Here is a 15694-nt window from a genome sequence, read left to right as displayed (position 1 = left end):
ATAAAAACTGTACACTATAAAGAATCAAGAATCAAATAAGCACAAATAATGCACTAATGGAGGAAATGAAAAACAACAACAAAGACACATCCAAAACAAATAGCAAATGACAGAGATTCTTTCTTATCCCTAATTACTTAAGTTTAAATGGATTAAACTGCCCAATTAAAAGGCAAAAATTGGTAGAATAAATTTTTTATAAGTATGATCCAACTATATGTTGTCTACTAGGTACTCACTTAAAATAAGTTAACTGGCATCTGTTCTACAATAAAGAGATCTAAGAGACACAATAAAACAAAAAGCCATGTAAAAATTTTGTTTAGATCTTGATTTCAAGAAAGCAACTGTATAAATACATTTTAAAACAACTGAATGAAGTTTGATTATGGAAATCTGATTATGATATTAGAGGATACTAAGGAATATCATTACTTTTGCTGGTCATGATAACTCTGTAGCTTTGGGAAATGCTATTAAATCACTTAGGGGGAAAATTACAAGATATTTAGGAATTGCTTTAAAACACTTTGTAAGGAAGAAAATGATAAAGAGGGATAAAGCAAATATGGCAAAGTATTGATAATTCTTCTTTATTGGTGATGGATATATGAGGTTCATCATACTACTATTTTTACTTTTTACTGTATTTGAATTATTTTCAAACACTTAGACTGTGATTACTTCTGACCCCCCCTCCACTGATTTTATCCTAATATAAGTCATCACCATCTCTCATTGGCATTATTACAATGGTCTGTAATATTGTGCTCCTTTATCTATCAATGCCCACTTAAATCTGTTTTCAGGCAGAGAAATCCTTTGCAGTAGAAATGAAAATGAATACAACCTTTGATTATAACTATTCCTTGACTCCCCATGCCCCTCAGAGTAAAAGCCAAAGTTCTTGCAATGTTCTAAAAGACTTTCCATGACTTTGCTTTCCTTAAGTCTCTAGCCCCACCTCCACTGCTCCTCTCTCCCAGGGGCTCCAGTCACACTAGTCTCCCTCCTCAAACCAAAAATGCCCCCACCCTAGGGCCTCTGCTCTAGTAGCTTCCTCTTCCTATCATCCATATAGCTAACTCTCTCATTTTCTTTAAGATTTTGCTCAAATGTCATTTTCTTAATGAGATCAATGGTGACCTTACTTTATCCTGTCACAATTAAAATTACAACCTGCCCCTTCCCACTTCAGACACTCTCCACCTCCTCAACCTGCTTTATTTTTCTTCATAGCATTTACCACTTTTGAACATATGTTTTTCTAATTTATTTTGCTAATTTATAATTGTCTGTGTCTCTCTGATGGAATGGAAGCTCCATCAGCGCAGGGAGTTTTATGTATTTATTTGCTTGCTAATTTGTTTAATGCTATATTCCAAGTGCCTAAAATAGTACATGGAGCATTGTAGGCATTCAATAAATATTTGGGGGGAGAATGAGTGAATGAATTTTTAAACCAATGGTAAAATTACATTTGATGTATTAAATATGATTGTGTGTATACAAGTCACACTACAATAAAAATTTAACAAATGTCAATTTAGATAAAATATGGAATTTGAAGTTGGTTGTTAGTTTATAAAGTGTTGATTGCTTTGTTTACCCATCTAGAGTAGTTTGATACTCTCCAGCTAAAAGAGCACAAATATTGTAATTAATGCTATGGTTTTAGTTTAGTTTTAAGCGAGACAATGACAAGTAGAACTTAGACATTTGTCAAAATACATGTTAGGTTTTTTTTAAAATATATATATTTGTTTCTGTCCAAGGGATGATTATTAGCAAAGAATGTTAATTTTTTGAGAGTAATTATTATGATAGGTGCTACAGGATATATCAGAAATAAATTTTTATTAAAAATTGATAAAATCACTTTTTATAACTCATCTTTTCCAAGAGAAAAAACTAGATGGATGAAAGTTTATTTAAGAGCTATGTTTAATCCTCATATCTTCTCAGTGTGATACCATACCTCTTGCTCGTTGAGAAGAATTCACCTACAGTCACTATTAAATGAAAGAAAAAAGAAGAGCTATCTTTGAAATTGGAAACAAAATTTAAAGAGTCTAAAAAGGAGAAACATGTACTGTGCTTATCTATTTGCATAAAAAATTTAAAAACATTAGATAAAGTAAAGAAAGTTGAAAAGAGAAAGTGGAATAAGTAAAGCTTGCAGGCATTTTTCCCATTGATTCTTTGACGAGTTGTGAAACTGCTGAGAAGGATGTGAAAGGAGAGGTCCAAAATAATGTTTACTGGTTTTGACTAACCAACTAACTGAATGAATGATAAAGGAATGAAATGGAAAATTCAGGGAAATATATACATTTTATACCTTGATTTCAACAAGGCATTTGACTCTCTGCTACAATATCTTTATGATAAAAAGGGAGAAACTTGGACCAAATACAAACACATTTGGGTACATTTTAACTGGTTGAGCAAATATACCTAATGCTTATTAATTAATGGATTAGTGCAAGCTTTAATTACATAAACGGGGCTCTTTGGCTTTTGGTATATTAACTCAGAGGAATAATAATAATTCCTGACATTGTATTGCATTTTATAGTTCACAAAGAGCTCATTTGTGAGCTCTCATTTAATCCTCATCATAGCCCTGTGCTGAAGGCTGGGACAATGTGATTATCTTTCTTTAACTAGATATGGAAACTGATTTTCAAAACTGATTTTATTTTTCTAATAAAGTGATTATATTTAACTAAATATGGGTAAATGATTTGCCTAAAGACATATGGGAATGCATATGCTTATTAATAAAAAAAGCTAAGAGAAATAACTAACATGTTGGATAAAATAATACAGATTCAAAAACATCCCCTAAATTCAGCACAAAGGTTATAAAAATGTCAAATATAAATTTCACAATCAAAAGACATATCTTGAGAGCTTTATATCAGAAAGTAAAATAAGGTTTTAGTTGACAGAACATAAACATAAAAGAATATGTATTGTAATCTTAGCCTATGCAACTGTGCATGATTTTAAACTCTACTCATAATCAGGGTAATGGTCAACAAGATTGTGTGCAGAAGAGCATATTGGAAATTACTGGAGAAAATTCTAGAATTTAACTTGAACATTTCTTTTGTTAAAATAATTTTTAAACATTTGTAGGAAGGTAATATGTAAGAAACAGGTATATAAATAATAGTTCCAAGGTGAAAGTAGGGTTAACGAATAGATTGTCTACAGAGGCAGTTTTATTCTCTGTAAAAATAAAATTTTATAAGATATAAAAATAGAACAACTCAACACTATAAGAAATGGTCTTGTGAAGTAAGGGAGGCTGAGTCATTGGGAGTATTTAAACAGATCTGGATAAACTTGCCAAAATCATGACAGAGAACATTTATTTTCTTGGATAAAAATATATTAGATTCTGTTTTACTATAACATATTCCTAATTAAATTGGTCATATTGTCCTTGAATATTGTTACCAGGCACTGGAGAAAACATACCCACTATATATATATATATATTTTCTGTTTTGACCTATTTACCTGATTTTTGGCACCAGGCATTATATTTAAACTCTTGCCTTTATGACAAATAAGATATGATTTAATTCTTGTTATTACTGTCAACTTTAAAAATATTCAGGTTTTAAACAAAAGGGAATTATATCAGATAGCTATTTATTAAGTTAAAACATTAAAGTATTCAAATGTGTATGCATAAAGATATTTTCAAAGGCTAATATTATATAAAATAGGTTTCAGATGAAAACAAACAGAAAAAAATTTCTCATTCTTCCAGAGAATACTCTTCCCTATGTTTGGAAATTTATAAAAGGAATTTTGTGATTTTAAGAGTTAGAGTTATATCTGTTAGATTTTAGCATTTGGATGCCTGAAGTGGAACATTGTCTCAATAATGGTGATGCTAGCTTTTGCTTTGCTGTTCAGAATCACACTTTGCAAGCACATCCATTAAGAGATTCTTCCTAAAGTATATCTAAAAGGCTAAACGTTTCCTGCTGTGCTAAGTGTATTAATTTCCATTATCTTCTAGTACCTTCCTCTTGGTAATCATCTGCAGACAACCACCTGTAGAAGAGCAACTCTATATTTATGTATAAATAAAATAGGTTATATATATGCTTTTCTATTTTTCTCCACAAAAAAAGGTGTTTTACTCCTGCTGTTCAACGCATTTTGATGTGCTGTTCTATAAATTTAAAGCAAGGTTAAAAATAAAATTAATCAAGATTCATCTGGCAGCATTGCAAGTTAGTATCATACACCTGGCACATAAATTCCAAAGCAAAGTGATTCTTTGGGAAAGAACTGCTTGATAAACAGCAGAACTAAAAAAAGATGAGCAGATGACAGTGCATTGAAAATTAGATAAAAGCCTGCAATGTGCTATTGCAGGAGATGTAATGAGACAAGATAGAGCAAAGGGAAAACTAGACAGAATAAGGAGAAAAATTCCTAAGTGTGAGGTATTTTACAGTGGCAAATAGTTTCCCAGGAAATAGTGGAAACTCTCCCTTGAATAATTTCAAAGTAGAGTAGGAAATTGGACTGAGAATATAAAGTGGTGACAAAACTTTAATGACTGAAGAACAAGATGATGCAATAAAGAAACAAAGAAATACAAATTCAAAGAGTTAGGTGATTTTGAACATGATGGTTTTGTTAAGTTTCTCTCTCATTAACAATAATAATAATTGTAATATTTAAAATTTATGAAAATTTTTATAAATTCCTAAAAACCATAACTAATCAAAAAGAATACAATTTAATCTTTGTAGATATGTTGAAAACTAAGACTTACAGTTGAGCCTCTGATGACACTGCAGCCCCTGCTGATACTTGGATTGAAGCTTTGTAAGAGCCTGAGCAGAGGACACAGTTAAGCTGTGCCCTGACTCCTGAGCCATGGAAATTGTGAGATAATAAATGTATATTTTTTAAGTGGCTAAGATTTTTTATAAACAATAGAAAACAAGCACAGGCATCAATGCTTAAAACAAGAACATGTTACTTAAAAGATTATATAAAGAATATTTAACTAATATAGTATTGAATTGAAATGAATGATGCCAGAAAACTGCTTGCCCTCATATTTGCACCTGTCAGTAACGTTATAGTCTAAGCCCTTTTGCAGAGCACAGTTTTCATTTCCATCTCTAGTTAAATTGGGACTGGTGCCTCTTATCTGTTTTTTAAAAATCTTTAGCCTTTGGGGAAAAAAAAATCAATACAAGGACTGATTCTATCTTTAGATTAAAAGTGTATGCAAGTTGTTAATGAGTAATAATCAGAGGATAATTTAGGAGAATTTCAAGTTTTCTCTTTGTTCTAAGTATTATATAAATTTGCCTTAAAAATGCCCTGTTAATAAAGGCTGTATATGAAAAGCTTACAGCTAATATTGTAAACATTTGGGAAAAACTGAAAACTTTTTCTCTAAGATCAGGTTGATCACTTCTATTCAACATAGTACCAGAAGTCCTAGCCAGAGCAACTAGGCAAGAAAAAGAAACAAAATTCACCTAAGTTGGAAAAAAGAAGTAAAATTGTCCCTGTTTGCAGATGGCATGCTCTTGTACATAGAAATACCCAAAGACTCCACAAAAAAAAAATGTTAGAACTAATAAACTAATTCAGTCAAGTTGTGGGATAAAAAAAATCAACATACAAAAATCAGTAGTATATCATACATTAAAAATGAACTATCTGAAAAGGAAACTAAAAAAACAATTTCATTTACAATACCACCAAAAAGAATAAAATGCTTAGGGATAAACTTAATTAAGGAAGTAAAAGACTTTAACACTGAAAACTACAAAGCACTGATGAAAGAAATTAAAGAATATACAAAAATAAAAAATGGAAAGACATCTTGTGTTCATGGATAAGACAATATTGTTGAAATACCCATAATACTCAGTGGTTCAGATTTAATGCAATCCTTATCAAAATCCCAATGGCAGGTTTTTTTAAAAAAATTTTTAACAGAAAGAGAAAAAAATCCTAAAATTCATATGGAACCACAAAGATTCTGAGTAACAAAGAAAATCTTGGGGAAGAAGAACAAAGCTGGAGACATCACAATTCCTGATTTCAAGCTATATCATAAAACTACAATAACTGAAACAGTATGGCACTGGCATAAAGACAGACGATAGAGACCAACAAAACAGAATAGACAGCCCAGAAATGAATCCATGCATACATGGTTGATTGATATTTGACAAGAGAGGCAAAAATGCACAATGGGGAAAAGATTGTCTTTTCAACAAATGGTAATGGGAAAATTGGATATTCATAGGCAAAAGAATGAAATTTGACTCATCTTACATCATACACAAAAGTCAACTCAAAATAGATTAAAGATCTAAATGTAAAACCTGAAACTGTAAAATTCCTAAAAGAAAACACAGGAAAAACCTTCATGACATTGGTCTTGGCAATGATTTCATGGAGATGACACCAAAACCACAGATAACAAAAGCAAAAATAAAAAGTTGAACTACATCAAACTAGAAACCTTCTGCACAGCAAAAGAAACAATCAGCAAAGTGAAAAGGCAATGAATGGGAGAAAATATTCACAAACATTATATTGGATAAGGGATTAATTTCCAAAATATATAAGGAACTCCTATAATTCAATAGTAATAAATAAATAATCTGATTAAAAAATGGGCTAAGACTTGAGTAGATATTTATCCAAAGAAAACATCCAAATGGCCAACAGGTATATGAAAAAATATTCAATGCACTAGTCATCAGGGGAATGCATATCAAAACCACAATGATGTATCACCTCACATCTGTTAGGATGGCAAATATTAAAAAAAAATGACAAATTTTGGTGAGTATGCAGAGACATGAAAACCATTGCACCCTCTTGATGGGAATGTAAAATGATGCAGCCACTATAGCCAACTGTATAGTGATTCCTCAAAAAGTTAAAAATAGAACTACCACATGATTTAACAGTCTCATTTCTGGGTGTTTACCCCTGCCCCCACCAAAAAAAAAAAAAAATCAGAATCTTTCCAATGTTTTGCATGCCAATGTTCACTGAAGCACTACTCACAATAGCCAAGGTGTGAGAACAACATATATATTCATGAATGGATGAATAGATAAGGGAAGTGACGTATATACATGCAGTGGAATATTATTTGTTCTTAAAAATGAAGGAAATCCTGCAATATGCAACAACATGGATGAATCTTGAGGACATTTTACTAACTGAAATAAGTCAGTGCAAGAATGACAAATACTGCCTGATTCCACTTATATGAAGTATCTAATATAGTTAAACTCATAGAATCAGAGAGTAGAATGGTGTTTGCCAGAGGCTGGGGGATGAGAAAATAAGAGTGTTGCTAATCAACAGGCATAAAGTCTCACTTATGCAAGATAAATAAGTTCTAGATATTTGCTGTACAACATTGTCCCTACAATTAGCAGTATTGTATTGTCACTAAAAAATTTGTTAAGATGGCAGATCTCTTTCTAAATGTTCTTACCACAATAAAATAAAATTTTAAAAGAGTTTTCAATTAATAAAGCAAATAATTTTAATAGGAAAAATGCTCTGTCAATTTGTATTGCTATTAAATAATTAAAATGAAACGTTCACTTGCTCTGTTTTTATCCAAACTAAAAGACTATTTTACTTATTAAATCATATCTTCTTACTTTCTTGTCTGTTAAAAAATAATAAGCTGTACCTTTGTCTATGTGACTGCGACTGCTACTCTTACCAAAGAAAATTGTTCACTCTATGACTCTAAAATGTAAGCAAATGTTGCATAATGTCCTTTGCACTGTTAATATTAATAATAACAATGATAATGACAGTCACCATTTATTAAGTTTCTACTTAGTGCTAGTCTTATGAGATTTTTGTATTTTATCTAATCTTTACATACAATCAATGAGGTCGAAAATATTAGCTTTTTTATCATCTGAGGAAATGGAGGCTTAGAAAATTTAGGTAACTTATCTAAGACCATGCATTTTACTAAGTGTAGACCCAGGAATTTGAATGAGGTTCTTTAGATATGATGCAGTATAGAGTGATTCTGATAATTATAGGAATTTCTCCAAAAAACCACTATTGTCTATATAAAAAATACTTTAAAATATAGTATAGAAACAAAATAAAAATTTTAAGTATTTATCAAGACACTAAAGGTAACTCAATAGAATATTCATGAACAAGTGAGGGCAAAGTAGGAGTTAAACGGATGAATTTTTATCCCAGTTCCATTCATAGTCAAACTTACAGAAATGCTATCTTCACTGGAAGTCTTTGTTATTAAACAGTCCATTCAGTCTTCAACCCACTGTAATATGGCTTGTTGCCTTTCTTTCTTCTGAAATTTCAGTAATTGAAATCATCTATGAATTCCTAATTCCAAATCCAGTGAAAATTTGCCCTTGTTATAGCCATGCCCTCTTAAATATTTGACACTGTTGACTACTCCTAACTGAAATTTTCTCCTTCTTTGGTTTTCATGACACTAATTATTCCAAATTTCCTTTTATCTCTGTGGCAGTCCTTGCTCACATTTATGTGTTCACCTTCTTTTGCCCTACATTTAAATATTAGTGTTATCCAGAGTTCTATCTTCAGCTTTATCTTCCTCTCCTTTATAGTTTCTTCCTGGAAGATGATGTCCAACCCTTGCCTTCAGCTACTACTTGACTACTAAAGATACCCAGTCACATTCTGTGCTCTAAATTCATATAGCCAAAGCTTACTCAAAATCTATTCACAGACATTACTTAACTGAACTCATGATCTCCTCTGTACCCGACAACATATTTCTGGATCTCTTCATTTCATTTTATATTTAGTGTTTATATGGGGCTCAAAAATGTGTACTGCATGATGGAATTACATACTTTTAAAGGTGTTTGTTCAATCTGGAAAGTGAGTAATGATTGTCAGATTTTTTTTTTAATTGCGAATACTCCTTTCAGAGTAATAAGTAGTAACCTCATGGACTTCAAGGATTACTTGTATATCTGCTCAAAATGAGCAGTTATTTCTTCTCAGAGTAACTTCAAGTAAAATTATTAAGAGGAAAGTATTCTTGGTTTCCTTTTCTCCTCTGAAAATTAGACTTTTCTTTTAGTGTTCACATATACAGGAACACAATGCTCTCAAAAGATCCCTTAACCATTATGATAAAGTGTACTAGTTAGTTATTGCCATAATACTGCTATATAAAAAATTACACAGAAATGTAAAATAACTTTTTCCTCAGTCACCTTTCTGCAGATTGGTTTGAGTAGGCTCATTTTGCCTGAGTTCAGCCTGATTTGGCTTCAAGCTGAGGTTGAGTTCAGGTCTGCTCCACATGTTTTTATTCCTCCTTGGACTAGTAGGCTGATTGGGGCATGTTAATTTCATGGCAATATGCCATAGTTGAGGTGATATATAGAGTCTCTGAGTGTGGGGAGGAGAAAAAAATGCTTAATGTTGATGTTAAAAACACTTCACTGAGGAGGTGACATTTGATCTGGGTATTAAAGGCTGGGGAATTAAAATTAGCCAATCAGAGAATGAGGGAAGAACTTTCCAATTATTGATAATGAGGCATAAGATTATTTATATTAGCTTAAAATGATTTATTATACTATCAGAGAGAAGAAGTTTTGAGTTTTAGCAAAAGCATGAAAGCTGAAATCCCAACTTAGAGAAATGACTACTACAGAATTTTACAAACTCAGGCAAGTGGACCCACCTGGAAGTAAGATAATGCATGTTAGAAAGACTGTAGCACATTGAATCAGACAAACTAGCAATCAAAGGCAAACTAGCTACTTAGGACCTAATAAATCTTACTAGTGTGTTTGTTTTAACCTGAATACAGTTCTTTGAAAATTTGAACTAATGATTTGAAATAAGGCAATTTTACATAAAGATCCAAATCTTTGACAATGTTGAGTTTGTAGTCCAATATAAGAAGTGTTGTCTAGAGCTGCGTGATGGATCCTTTGTCAAGAGTGATGTATACTTTCCAAGTTAGTTCCGACTCCATGGAACATTATCGTCTCCTTTTCCCAGAAATGGATTGTCAGTTGCCATTTATCATTAAGCGTGGACTATTTGTTTTTTCTGGTAAAAGAGAAATATTTATCTGTATTCTATCAAAACTTGATGAATGAAAGATATACCAAAAGAGACACATGTTTCAAGAAAAATGGGAGGAAGCATATTTGTAAGGATTATTTCTCTGTTTAATATGCAAGTGAGATGCTATTTTAGAAGATGATCATAATAAGAAGCTATTAATAGGAGGCTTTCCAAAAGTTGTGCAATCCTAGTTTTATGTTGTCTGCTGGTGTTACTGCCACCAATATTGTATCTCATCCTCAGGATAATTTATCACAGTACAGGGTCAAAAAGTTCCCAGCAATTAGCCACCCCAAACTCTGAGAATCTCAAATCCTAATGTAAAAACTATGTTATTATCCTCTTTGAGTCCACCTCCCTCCTAGAAGCTACCTGTGTTGAATTAGTAGTCTATTCAAACAAGAAAGGAATTCAGCATGGACTGTTCTAAGCAAGACTATCGTGACAGTCATATTTTATTATCTCTCTTCATACAGCGAAAAATGGGAAATGCTTGTTTCTGAGGAAACACATTATACATTGGGCCTAATAGAGTACAAAGAAATATTTGAGCCAAATTGAGACAAGTATTTTAATATCCCAAGAGTTGTATAGTCTTAGGAAGTATATGAAATAATGCAGTTTCCTTCCATTCAAATAGAAAAATGTTTTGTTTTGGGGAGCAATTATATTTACTTATCTCCAGAAGTAAGTTGCTGTTTTTCCCCCCTTTGTAGGACTCGAACAGGAAGCTGCCCCTGGAGTGGTTGACTGAGGGCAGAAGAAAGCTGAGAGCCGGCCTCTGCCACTCAGGGCTAGGCTCCACATCCCCCTACTTGGTAAGATTCTGATGGGCCCTCAAGTTCATCTCTTCTATTTAGGGTGGACCTAGGAATAGGCCTGACTGTGCTGCCCAACTTGGGTTGCTTAGCCTCCTGTGATCCCACAGGCTGAGGTCTACATGCCGGCCCTCCAGAGATAAAAGAAATGCAAAATCCAATCAAGAGCTCAAGCCAGGTGGGAGCTGTAGATGTAGATGAGTCCAACAACATGGTTAAAATGTAGTTGATATATAAATATGGTAGGTTTGGAGAGTTAACCTTCCAAATTTGAGGAATAATAGTAGGAATGGAGGGCAAAACATTTTTCAACACCAGAAAGATTTAAAATTGAATAGGGAAACATTTAAGATATTAAAAACTCATAGCATTAATATTCTTTAGTAAAAATTAGGTGCACATTTATTATTGGTCCCTTTAGTGTTGAAGAAAATTGGAAAACTAGAATCAGAGGGGGTCAACTATGTTATTTCATTTTAAAACCCTGTATTTTCATATTAAGATGCCTAATTAACCAACCATTTTAGGCTTATGGTTTTTTGGTTATTGCTGAGACCTGACTAGTTTTTTAAAAATAATATTTAAGAGAATTCTTGTTTATAAATTTACTTTATTAGATCTATAAAAAGCATTTAGCAGTTGGGAAATTGTAGTCAGAAAACAAAAATATAAGAAAATAAATTTTAAAAAATTTAACTTTGATTTAAAATGCTAAAATGTTTATAACTAAGCTTGTAAATGGGACTAGGAATTATTGAAAGGCCTTTAAAATAGTTTGAGAATTTTCTAGTCCTATAAGTAGAATAAGTTAAATAAACTGAGCTTGAAAGTAAACAAAGTAAACTTTAATCTTAAAAGCCTAAAAATGAACTGTTTTTATAATTATAAATTTAATTAGTTGACTTTTTAAAGATTAAACTTCTGAATATTCATTTCTGTAAATGAAAACCAACCCTGAGGGTAAAAAGCAAAACCAAAATGAAAAAAAAACCTCACACAAAACCCCCTTCAATATTAGGAATGAAGCACATAGCCATCAGGTATAGAAGGTTTGGATATAATTTTTCAAGACTTAAGAGCTTTGGGCACAGAGTCCTCATATTCTTCCCTGTCCAGACAAATATTAAGGATCAAAACTTAGCAAGAAATATTACCGGCAAATGTAATGAAGCTCCATGAAGATTTTAATAAACTTTAAATATGACTGAAATGTCAGTAGAGTTTGATTTTGAATTTTTACACCAAAACCCTTAGAATCATTTTTGTTATCTGGTTTTGATTAGCTTTTGTTTCAGTTTAAATCAGTTCTCTGAGACAACTATCTTTGCTTACCTGTGCTTGCTGCATATTAAACAAACAAAAAATAATGTGAGGTAACTCTGAAAAAATGTGGTTAATTTATTTCAAAATTTAGTTAACCTAAAACTAAATTTTTGTTGGCTTTCAACAATTTAAAATTTCTTTGACATTTTATAACAACTTTAGTGGATTTAGGCTACCTCGGGGTCTAGTAGTGCATTTTCAGTAGTCTGGGTTGTGCCCTTTTGTGTAGTGAGGTTTTAAGTGATTTTCATTCACTTCTTTATATTTTTTGTATTTAAAATTTTTCTTACAATGAGCAAAGTAGGAGGAAAAAAGTTATTAAATTTATTAAAACAATGTGAATTTAAAAATATACTTTTTTTTCCCAGAGACTTTGTAACTATATAAAGTGAAATCATGAATTGTGTTGTGTAACATTTTCTAGGACTTTAATATTTTAATGATTGAAAAGTATGCTGTTATTAAAGGAAGACACTTTGCTCCAAGTACAATCTTTCCTATGATGTATCTCAACTTAGAAGGCTGTAGACTAATTAAACACACAGCATATGCCTCCTTATGGTTTTACTTACCCTATATTAGTTTCCATTCTTTAGTCAGATATGTTCTTTTGCTGTTAACTTTTCATTTTGAAGACATTGCTTTTAATTACAAAATTTAAAAAGTGAAACACAAAAACTTTACCCAGTACATGAAAAAAAAAAGAAACTGCATAGAAAAAACTGAGTCATAAAAACTGCAGCAGGTGGTCTTAACCACATGATGGTCTACCTCATACAATGTGACTTTTGCCAAGGACTCTGATTGCAATCCTGCTGAACTCAACTGCAATTCTTGTGTCAGCTCTGTCCTGTAGTGCAAATCAATCACCAGGTACCTTTTGAGCTCTCGTGGACATTTAAGATTCCAAAGCTTGAATCCCACATACATTTACAGAAGAAGCAGGGAGAGAAGCCTCTCACCAGCCCTGTACTCAAACCCAGCATGATATTCAATAATGACATGTCAGGAAAGGAGACTGTGTATCCTCTCACTGTGAAATATCCTGAGGGACTGTCTTTATGAATTTGAAAAAAGATTCAGCAGGGCTCTAGGCAAGAGCTCATGCACACAATTTCAAAAGTGTATCACAATCCTTTAATTTTTTTTTCAGGGGGCATGATTACCTTGGTGTTTTTTCATCTATCCTTTGAAAAAATTATAAAAATGAAAATGATGGCCTGAAACAGCCTCCTGGTCACAAAAAATAGTCTTCTGCTTTTTCAAGGTGTATATTTCTCTTTTTACCCTAGCAGGATGGTATTTGTCTTTTAAGCATTCATGATTTATTTTCATTTTTGCCCATTCATAATATAAGAGATATTGAATGAGTGATATGTGTGCAATAGTTGTGCAGAATTTGTTAGAATTAATTTAAAGGCTAAAACTGGCACATTTTGTCTTTTCTTGGTAATCAGATGATCTTCAACATACTAGAACAATGGTGCTTATATTTTGATACAAAGGCCACCTAGGAAAAAACTCTATCAGGAAAATTCACATATACATACAAAATTTAAAAATGTACATGTAAACTGAGAGGGCTCACAGATTCCTTGGAGCCCTGTGTTCCATGTTGGGTTGTGATGGGGGAAGCTGACAGTTTAGTATGCAGGGTATTTGCTAGGAAGCAGTATCTATGAAAAGGAAGATAAGGATGCAAGATAGGGTAGAGGGAGAAGCTGAGCTGTGATGCAGAACCAACAAAGCTTCAGCCAATCAGAATCATATGGGGGTGATCACACTCAAGAGCTAGAATGGCCCTTCAGTCCTGTCAGGAGTTGGGCCCTTCTGTATTGATCAGTCAAATTGAACGTGTTTCCCAGGAAGCAGTGGCTGTAGGCCTCCATGAAGCTGAGGAAATCTCTGAAAGGACTGATGGCTAAAGCCTGTTGATGACAGCCTTCCCAACAGCTGGGGCGACAAGTTCTTCCATGAATGGGATCTGTGTGCTACATCACAATGTCTATCTGACCCAGGTTATGAGAAATGCTGCCCTAGAATCTTCAGCCTTCTCTCTTCAATTTTAGCCACTGAGGTGATTTTCAGATTTTATTTCTAAAATCTAACTCAAAGACCACTTAAGAACAATTTGATTCATATAGTTTATGCCTTACTTACACAGCAATATATTTTAGGTATGATTTATTGAGTTGGTTACTTGATTTACATTTTGAACTTATTTTAAACTTTCTGGTTTTTTAAAGATAATTTTAGGTTAATAATTACATTTTAATCTATTGAATGGTTTTAAGCAGATGTTAAAATAACAAGAAAGCTGTTAGAATACAGGAAGAGCTGACTCACCACTACAAAACTTGGTAAATCCAGAAGGGAATCTCTTTTGCCCTGGTTCTATTAGTTTAGCTAAATGACTGACACACATGGAGCAAAAATAGGAATAAATAGAAATAAAACAGATGGCATCATTGCCCTCCTCATTATAAAGAAAATTAACTGAAATAAAAACAAGATGAAAGATAATAGTACCATACTTTTCACTTAAAAGGTCATTGAAATAATGAAAATAATCTCTTCATTGTTAGAGATTTTCACCTTTTATCAGGTTAGGTTGTCACTGAAATGTTTTTATGCCTAAATCTAATTATGCAAAGGGGAGAGTACTATTTTCAGTATGTCATATTTAATTCTCTAAAATATCTCTGTTCAGTAATGCCCTGAAGGGATGAATGATAGTCTGGCAGGTTTTCAATAAACAATGACAATTTATCAGTAAAGAGGCTTATTTTCAAGAGATGAATAGCTAGATACAGCTGTAACATTAATTTCCAAATCCTGAAGACAAAATAGCATTGACAGAAATCATAACATTTGAAGGACAAGCTAGTTTGGGTGGGAGTCAGAGGCTGTGGGAGCAGAGGAAAGATATATTTTAATTTAGACATACTGCTTTTGAAGTGGTGTGGCACATCCAAGGAGAGAGATATTAAGCAGGTAGCTAGAAATACAGGTCTGGAGCTCAAGGGATAAAGGTCAGGCTCACTGAAACAAAGGTGTCTACGTTCACCAGGTTAGGCTCTCCTGGGTTAGGAAATGTGCTTAGTATGTTTCAGAAAGAGGGGATCAAGGAGGCTGTGTTCCCACTGCAGTGAGTAGGCAGTGTGGTCTGTTGGAAAAAATTATATTCAGAGTTATAGTTCATCACTAGCTGTTTGACCTTGAATAAAACTCTCTGAACTTCAACTTTCCCTGTTACTAAAATGGGAATATCAAAACCTATTAATGCTCTTTATAGAGTGACTTGGATCAAACATGATAAATGTAAAAGCATTTCATAAATTTAAAGGTGCTATTCAAACACACACTATCATTATACTAGAATGTGTATGGATATTTGTTTGAAATATTTA

The sequence above is a fragment of the Leucopleurus acutus genome, assembly GCF_964270905.1.
Source record: "Leucopleurus acutus genome assembly, chromosome: 2".
Lineage (NCBI taxonomy): Eukaryota > Metazoa > Chordata > Mammalia > Artiodactyla > Delphinidae > Leucopleurus > Leucopleurus acutus.
The sequence above is the reverse complement of the archived record's forward strand: the minus strand, read 5'-3'. Positions refer to the sequence as shown.